Source organism: Oryx dammah, unplaced genomic scaffold (assembly GCF_014754425.2).
Source record: "Oryx dammah isolate SB20612 unplaced genomic scaffold, SCBI_Odam_1.1 HiC_scaffold_4, whole genome shotgun sequence".
Classification (NCBI taxonomy): Eukaryota; Metazoa; Chordata; class Mammalia; order Artiodactyla; family Bovidae; genus Oryx; species Oryx dammah.
In genome coordinates this window covers 2,831,300-2,840,321 of record NW_024070188.1, presented here as the reverse complement: position 1 = coordinate 2,840,321, position 9,022 = coordinate 2,831,300, and the positions used below count along the sequence as shown (strand labels likewise).

Genomic DNA, 9,022 nt, shown 5'->3' with positions numbered 1-9,022 from the left:
GCGCCGGGAGGAGGGGGCGCGCGCGCCGGGGGACGGGGCGCGCGCGGGGAAGGGGGCGCGCGCCGGGAGGAGGGGGCGCGCGCAGGGTGGGCGCGCACCGGGAGAGGGGGCGCGCGCGTAGTGGGCGCGCGCCGGGAGAGGTGGGGCGCGCCGGGAGGGGGCGCGCTCAGCTCAGGGCCGCCCCGCCCCTCGGCTCCAGCCCGCGGCGCCGAGCCTCCCGGACCTGGTGGGCGCTCTGCTGCTCCCGGAGGAGCCGCCCCTGGCCTGGCCCGGAGCCCTAGTTCCTGCCCCTGCAAAACCGCCTGGTTCACGGGGCTGTGGTTCTCGGCGCCTGCAGAGCCCCCTGCGGACTGTGGGTGCAGGGACGGTGCAGTCCGGCCGCAGCAGGAATCAGTTCCCGGACGGAGAAAGTAGTTCGCGGACGGGGCGAGGACCCTGAGTTGTGGAGAGGCCGGGGGGTGGCGGGGGGCGGCGGGCCCCTTGGCGGAGGCGGGGGCAGGCGGACTCCCCCGCAGCCCCGGGCTGCGCTGCCCAACGAGGGTGGTCACCTCCCCGTGCAACAGACTTGCTGTTCTGCTTTTGGGAACCGGGGTCTGAGATGGAAATTTTGCATTTCTTCTGCCCTTCTGCCACCGCCGTATACACTTAATAGAACCCAGATATAATCTGTTGATTTGTTTTACTGTTTGTACAAGTGACATACCTGTGAGTCATATTCGAAAGTTTAATATGATGAAAATATGTTTTGCCTTTACGACAAAAAGAAGCTTTTTTTTTTTTTTTTAAGAAAATGATATGATGACTATAATGCTGAACGTCTCCGCGGAAAAAAAGCTAGTCGTACTCACAACAATTACCCTGTGAACATTAACCCAGAAACATTCCAAGTAGCAAGGGGAAAGCTTCAGGAAACCTACAAGATTCTGATCAAGGACAAGTTTGGGAAAGCTTTAGGAAATCTACAAGATTGTGATGGGGACAAGTTTCAGTTATGTTCCACAGTTCTAGGGGGAAAGCTAAGTTATGATGAGGTAGTTTACCATAGGTGCTTCCCCGGTGGCTCAGACGGTAAAGCGTCTGCCTGCAATGTGGGAGACACGGGTTCAATTCCTGAGTCGGGAAGATTCCCTGGAGAAGGAAATGGCAATCCACTCCAGTAATCTTGCCTGGAAAATCCCATGGACTGGAGCCTGTCAGGCTCCTCTGTCCATGGGGTCGCACAGAGTCGGACACTCACTCACTTACTTATTTTCGAATAGAGTTAAAGCATAAGAGGTTAAAAAAGGGAAGAAAGAGGAAGAGAAACCAAGAAAGGAAATAATTGACAGCAATCTCAGAAATTTAATTCCAGATTGCCAGGAGGTAAAAATTAGATTTCAAAACGAAAAGGAGTGGATGGTTTCAGATCACTGCTTTGACTTCATTTTGGATTTAAGATTAAAAGGCTTTGACAGACCAAAAGAAGCCCATACACACAACTTACTATGAGCAGTGACTTGATTTTCTCTCTCTGTCCCTCTCGCTCTCCCTCCCCTTCCTCCTCCACTTGCAATTCATTACTGTCTCTTTGCCCCTAGCTCCGTGTTTCACCAGGCTGCCCTGGTGCCTCAAAGGTAAAGACTCCATTGGCTTCCTGTTGGGGAATATTCCCTGGGGAAGGAAATGGCAACCCACTCCAGTGTTGTTTCCTAGAAAATCCCATTTGATAGAGGAGTCTGGTTGGCTACAGACCATAGGGTCGCCCAGAGTCTGACTCAGCTTAGTGCCTAAACAGCAGCCCTGCCTCTCTGGCGTTTCCAGTTTCTCCTAGCAGCTGCTGTCTTGTTTCAGGCCACCATCCGTTCATGCGGCGTTTCCCAGGCTGCAATCTTGTCTGCTCCTAATCCAGTCTGTACAGTACCATCAGATTTGCATTTTATAAAATGAAAGCCTGATTAGGTACCCCTCTCTTTAAACTTCTGTGGAGGCACTCCACTACCCTTGGTATGAAGTCCAAACTCCTTGGTGGTTTACTCGCTAAGTCAAGCTGACTCTTGCAATCCCATGGATGGTAGCCTGCCCGGCTCCCCTGTCCATGGGATTCTCCAGGCAAGAATACTGGAGTGGGTTGCCATGTCCTTTTCCAGAGGATCTTCCTGACCCAGGAATCAAACCCAGGTCTCCTGCATTGCAGGCAGATTCTTTACCGACGGAGCTATGAGGGAAGCCCAAACTCCTTAAGATGTCTTATGTGATCCTTCAACTGTTTTTGTTTGACTAGCACAGTGGGGATCTCCTTTGTCTTTTTTTTTTTTTTTCAGTGAATTTGCATGCCTCTTCATTGTTTCCTAGTTTATCACCATGCTAAAAATCCATAAAGCTGTCCTAACAGCTTCCTCATAGACAGAGTTACCTTTCTTGGAAATTGCTGGCCTTTTAGACTACTGTCTTAGCCCTGCTTACTTGTCTAGTTTCATTTCCACCCACAGCCTTTTGCCATTTCTTGTACTTTACATTCAAGCCCTTCTGAAGTGCTTGCAGTACAGAACAAACAGCTATGCTATGTATTGCATTGAAGTGTTGCCAGACTAAATACAGTTAATTCTTCAGAATAAAGCCTATTGGTCCTCTCCAAGAAATTTTCCCTCAAAACCTTGTTTCAAAACTGAGGTGCAGTATGGTGCTTTCTCTCAGCACCTATTGCATGTACATCTTCCAACACTCATTTCCCCGTCGGTACTTTAGTTATTTACAAGTGCTGCCCACCTGGACTGTACGCTCCTTGAGAGCAGGGTAGTGTCCTTAATTTCTCTTTGTGTCCCTAGTGCCAGACATGATGGCCTTTACATCTCATTTAACAGTGCCTACTGTTGTTATTATTAAAGAAATGGGGCCCACGGATAAACAAACAGCAAGAGAATAGACAACTCTAGGAAACTGAGCATATGTTGCTAAGCATAGTGGATATAACTGTATCTTACCTGCTGCCAGAACTCATCGTAACAATGTATTCCATACTTACATTTGTAAGCATTTCAACCTCGCTTTCACTCATTGAATATTTGTAAGACGTCCCCAAGTCTCTTTGTGCTATCCCATAGATTCCTAAACCGAGATCCAGAGACTTCCTGTCATAGATGGTGTCTCCAATAACTACCTCTGAGATCGCATGCAAAATCTTGTGATTTGGTTCTTTCATTTTGATAGGAATCAATATTATAGGTATCTACTGACTCTTTCCTCCTTCCCTGATTGATAGCCAATTTAATAGCTTCAGCTACATTCTTTGTTGCCAACTCTTAATGTGAGGCAAGCCAAAAACCACGCAGAAACTCGTTCTCTTTCCTCTCCCAACTGCTTCAAATTATTCCCTTGCCTATCATTATAATGATGGCACGACCATCCACTCGTCATAAGAAGTTGTATGGTTTTTTTAGTCACCCAGGATCCTTCCATTCCTCACTCCTAGTGTTGGAGGCACTGAATGTAGTTCACTCTATGTATTAAATTATTGGGTTGGCCAAAAAGTTCATTCAGGTTGTCCCATAATATCTTACAGAAAACCCTGAATGAACTTTCTGGTCGACCCAGTATTTCTAAGCTGTTGTCTTATTTTTCATCTTCCCCGAGAACAGGCCGTCATCTTCTCTCATCTGAACTCTTGACGTTGCCTCTGCTCAGTCTCATCCACGGTCACCATTCCTAAAGAGTCACCCCATCCCCCAGGTCTGATTAGGTCACCCCCTTTACCAAGGGTAATTAGTGAAATCACTCATTTCGGTGATACACAGAATCCTTCACAATCCTGAACCTGCCCCAGTCACAGGAATTCAGACATGCCAAGCCCTTTCAGGATGCTGCTCTCAGGATTCAGAACTTAGTCTGTTTTCTTCTCTGTTCTGACTGTTTTTCCCTTTCCTTCTTTTTCAGTATAGGTATGAGTCACAGTATATGACTTATAGTATAAGTCATACCTATACTGTAGCACTTATTTATTGGTGTTATTACTATGTTTTTATATTTGTTTCTGCCTGTAAAAGCTTTCCAAAATAATTGAGGCTTTTGGTTAGAAATGTGCCCTATTACATTTTTATCCCTAAAATGAGTGCATTGCCCGCCTCATTGAGTTAATAATGATAACAGTGCTGAAACTGATCAACTGCCTCCTTGTGCCAGCATTGTGCCAAGTACTTTACACAGACCCCCCCACTGAGTCTTCCCAGTCCTTGTGAGGTCATACAGTGAGCACTGGCCTTTTACCTGCCTAATTTCTAACCTCCCATTCTGTTTGTGGAGAATCCATAATTATGAGTCTTGGTGGGAACAGTGCCCACTTTGCAGTTTGAAGGCTGAGTCTGGCTCACGTACTTGTCACCACTCTCTGGTAACTAGGGAGTAGTCAGGGCATGGGACCCAGGTTACGTCAATTGGGTGCACTCACCTTAAACTTGGAATCTGCACAAAGTGCCGCAGAGATGCCGAGATAACCCCCAGGGGTGTGCATCACTGTGGCGACCCAGGTCTGGCTGTGACAGTGCCGGTGGTCAGGGCGGGCCCATTTTCCACAGCGACTTCTCCACCATCCCGTTTTCCTTCCAGTACAACCTTTTTCCAGATAAGTTAGCCAAGGTTTATTTTCCTTTTAATATTTATTTATGTATCTGGCTGCATGCGGGATCTTTAGTTGTGGCATGCGGGGTCTAGTTCCTTGACCACAGATGGAACCTGGACCCTCTCTATTGGAAGCATGAGTCTTCGCCACTGGACCACCAGGGAAGTTACAGCCAGAGCTCATTTATGTTGTCTTCAACAAAGAAACCTGACTGATACAGAAAGTTCAGCTGTTATCCCCATCCTACAGAGGAGGAATGAGTAGGTACTCAAGTATATTTAAAGAATAAATAAGTGAGACATTTACATATAGCTTCTGAAAGAAGTTTCGATTTGCTTTAGTTATTAACAAGTTTGCATTAATGGTGATCATCTAGAATTTATAGGGAACTAAAAGACAAGGAATAAGCAGACCCCTAAAGAGCTAGTCTTATGATTTTTTTCCTGCAGGTATTATTTAGCCCATCCTCAGATACCATCAACACCTGTACCTCCCATACTTTATCAGGAAAAACATATGCTTAATGTAATCACTATAAAAGCACAATCTTTTAAAAAGATTAAATCATGTTTTGAACATCATTCCTGAACATATTCTCTAGAAAGAAAGTAGGCTAATACATGTTAGAAATAATTCCTAAATAAAGGACAAAAATTAAAGCTAAAACCTCATTTATTAACGCTGTTGTCATTCAGTCACTAAGGCATGTCTGATGTGAACCCATGGACTGCAGCATGCCAGGCTCCTCTGCCCTCCACCGTCTCCCAGAGTCTGCTCAAATTCATGTCCACTGAGCCAGTGATGTTATCTAACCATCTCATCCGCCGCCCCTTGCTCCTTTTGCCTTTAATCTTTCTCAACATCAGAGTCTTTTGTGAATCAGCTCTTCGTATCAGGTGGCCGAAGTATTGGAGCTTCAGCTTCAGCATCTGTTCTTCCAATGAATATTCAGGATTGATTTTCCTTAGGATTGACTTTAGATTTGATATCGTTGCAGTCCAAGGGACTCTCAAGAGCCTTCTCCAGCACTACAATTCACAAATATCAATTCCTTGGTACAGAGCCTTCTTTATGGTCCAACTCTAATATCATACATGACTGCTGGAAAAACCATTTCTGCCATTAGAGTGGTATCATCTGCATATCTGAGACTGTTGATATTTCACTTGGCAATCTTGATTCCAGCTTGTGATTCGTCCAGCCCAGCATTTCACATGATGTGCTCTGCATATAAGTTAAATAAGCAGGGTAACAATATACAGCCTTGTCATACTACTTTCCAATTTTTGAACCAATCAGTTGTTCCACATCTGCTTCTAACTGTTGCTTCTTGACTCACATACAGGTTTCTCAGGAGGCAGGTAAGGTAGTCTGATATTCCCATCTCCAAGAATTTTCCACAGTTTGTTGTGATCCACACAGTCAAAGGCTTTAGTGTAGTCAATAAAGCAGAAGTAGATGTTTTTCTGGAATTCCCTTGTTTTCTCCATGATCCAACAAATGTTGGCCATTTGATTTCTGGTTCCTCTGCCTTTTCCAAACCCAGCCTATACATCTGGAAGTTCTTGGTTCACATACTGGTGAAGCCTAGCTTCAAGGATTATTGAGCATTACTTTGCTAGCATGTGAAATGAGTGCAACTGTGTGGTAGTTTGTACATTCTTCAGCATTGCCCTTCTTTGGGATTGGAATGAAAACTGACCTTTTCCAGTCCTGTGGCCACTGCTGAGTTTTCCAAATTTGCTAACATACTGAGCCACACACAATGGTGTGGTCTCTTATTTATCAATAGATGCTTTAAAAGAAAATTCCTTAACCAGATCAACACACTTTTCTAGTTGATTCTAGATCTAGTTGATTCTAGATCCTGGAAATTTCTATGCAGTGTCTTTCTCATTTAAACTTGCACCTAGTTTTTCCTGAATTGTTATAGTGGTCTTAAAATTAAAGCTGAGAGACCTCTTGGTCATCCACTCTCTTCTCAGTCCCTGCTCCTGATGGCCCTGAGGGTATGTGTGCTGGGGGCGGCCCCCAAGAGTAGGATGTGCTGGGGCTGGGGGGTGTCTAGGAGGGGAAGTGTCACTCTTGCAGCAAGGATGGGGAAGACGAGGAGACAGCAAGGATAGGCCCAGAAGCAGTGGCGTCCAAAGAGGAACAAGCAGTAAAAAAATCTCGGCATGGAAAATGCCAACCAGGAGACTGAAACAAGGATGAAAGGGGGCAAGACGCTAATAAAGGAGAGCCTGTGGCCGTCCTTTTGGAAGCCGTGTACCTAGAGGAAATCGTAGGCGCCATGTTAGGCAGCCCTTTCTGCGTTATAGATGGGACATGGCTCAGAGGCTTGCAGAGCCACAGGCAAGGGTGAGAGAGGAGAATATGGGAAGCACTGGGGAGGAGGTGAGGCAGCTTAATGGAAAAGCTTTGGGAGAAGCAGCTGAGTCATAATCTGCGGGCAGTTAGCGCTGACCGCCTCACCACGGCCATCGTGATGAGTTACGCCTTATGCCGCGATGCCCGATGCTAATAGAGGTACATCTGCTTCCTAAACTTACGTGTTCGTGACAGACCTTTGTTGTAAATCTTCTGGTGTTTCTTGTGGGCTTCCTGTTACCGGCTTCTCATTGACTGTTGTTTTTGACCCAACCTGTTAAGTTTCTGTCAGCGGCAGTTTTACCTATTGCATGGAGAGATGTTCATTATATTTACCGTGAAATTAATAAAGCAGTTTGAAAATGCATAAAACAACAGCAACAACAAATAAAACTGAAACAATAGTCTAACCGAAGGTCATCACCTCAGACTCTTTAATTAACTGTCAAATGCCTTAAAAATAATGTTTCATCTAATTTGCCATATCCTGTGATCTCCAGCTCGAGTGGGATAATTTGAAGAAAAGCAGAGGAAAGATGATTATTTTTTCTTTCCAGATTTCAGTGGGTCAACTGTAATTAATCAAGTTGTAGAAATTTTTTAAAAAAAGTGTGAAGGCCCCTCTAGAGGTGCAATATTATATTAAAACTTATTTGAGGTGAATAATGTGAAGAGAAACTAGGTTCCAGGCCTGTGACCTGTAAAGTCACTTAATCTCTCTGAGACTCAATTTGCTCATCAATAAAATAGCAATGATAATGATACCTCCTCCTCAGGGAAAGCACTAAATAAGATAATACAAAAATGAAAACGTTCTGCAAACTAAATGGAGGTTTGCAAACAGTGCATTACCAATCCCACGTGTACATCATGTAAACAAGAATAAATGCATTTGTAAGAATACATGCCCATATAATCTTGAACTTGTTACATGCTAGAAAAGTTTGAAATATATTTGAGAAAGAAAATATAAATATTTAAAAATAAAACCAATGATAAAATTTATTTGAAGTTAACTTTGTTTTAAACTTAGAAATTAATTTGAGAAGTCAATTATAGAATGTCTTCTAAGGTGCTGAAATATGAATGTTTAAAAACTCCATAAAAATTTATGTAAAACATATAATTTCTAAAAATTTTCCCAGTCTAGAGAAGTCTTCTGCTGTAGCAGAAGTTCTGCTGTACTTCTAGGAATATAGTGAGAAAAGTAGTTGATTATTTTTGTTGCTTATTATGAATAAATGATTACAGTTGAATTTATGGATATTATTTAATTAAAAAACCAACATGTCTAGTTGAAGGAAGCCTTAAGAAGCTATCAAAATAAGCTTGAATTAAATTTTGAGAAAGGAAACTATGCATACATATTTGCTTTAAATAAATAATCTGCTTAAAATATTCAGTGACACAATTTGGAAAGGTCAGTTCTGCACATCCTGCTTAAATAGTGCCAGAAAACACACCGAAACATTAGTGGTGTTTAAAATCTTCAAGATTGTATCTTTACAAATTAATCCCAGTTTGATTGCAAGTTAATCATTTTCAGTGCCTTATTGATCTGTATTTAGAAGTTAATATCATAAACAAGTTTCAACTCTCAGGCTGCATTTAATGCCCACTGACATATCCTGTGCAGGTCTCCACATTAGCACACTTCCTAATAATAAAGGATATTTTATTTACTAGTCTGTGAGCTCACCGAGATCCTACCGGTCAATGGGTTCATAAAAGGCGTGCATTGAGGAAACTTTTGTGCAGTGGACCTGAGCTGAATACACTTGAGATTTTCTATGTGTCCATGATCTTGACAGTCCTTCAGAAATGAATATTTTTAAAACATTTTAGAACTATGTTATAGAAAGGCAGGGTTATAGTCAATGAAATATAAACCACCATTTCACATATAATTCAGTATTTTTTGAGCTGTCACTATACTTATTTTTATTTTTACCAATTCTCCTTCAGTTTCATATGAGTTAAACATTATGATGCTGCTATCTTACAAAAAATATAAAAATGAAAATAAATTGTACCTTTTCTCAAGGTAAATAACATATTCAA

The 9,022-nt window shown here is 43.0% G+C and overlaps 1 pseudogene; it reads left to right on the top strand.

Moving 5' to 3' along the window:
- Nucleotides 1–6,759: 6,759 nt before the first annotated feature.
- On the top strand, nt 6,760–7,153 carry LOC120863093 (annotated as a pseudogene).
- Nucleotides 7,154–9,022: the final 1,869 nt, after the last annotated feature.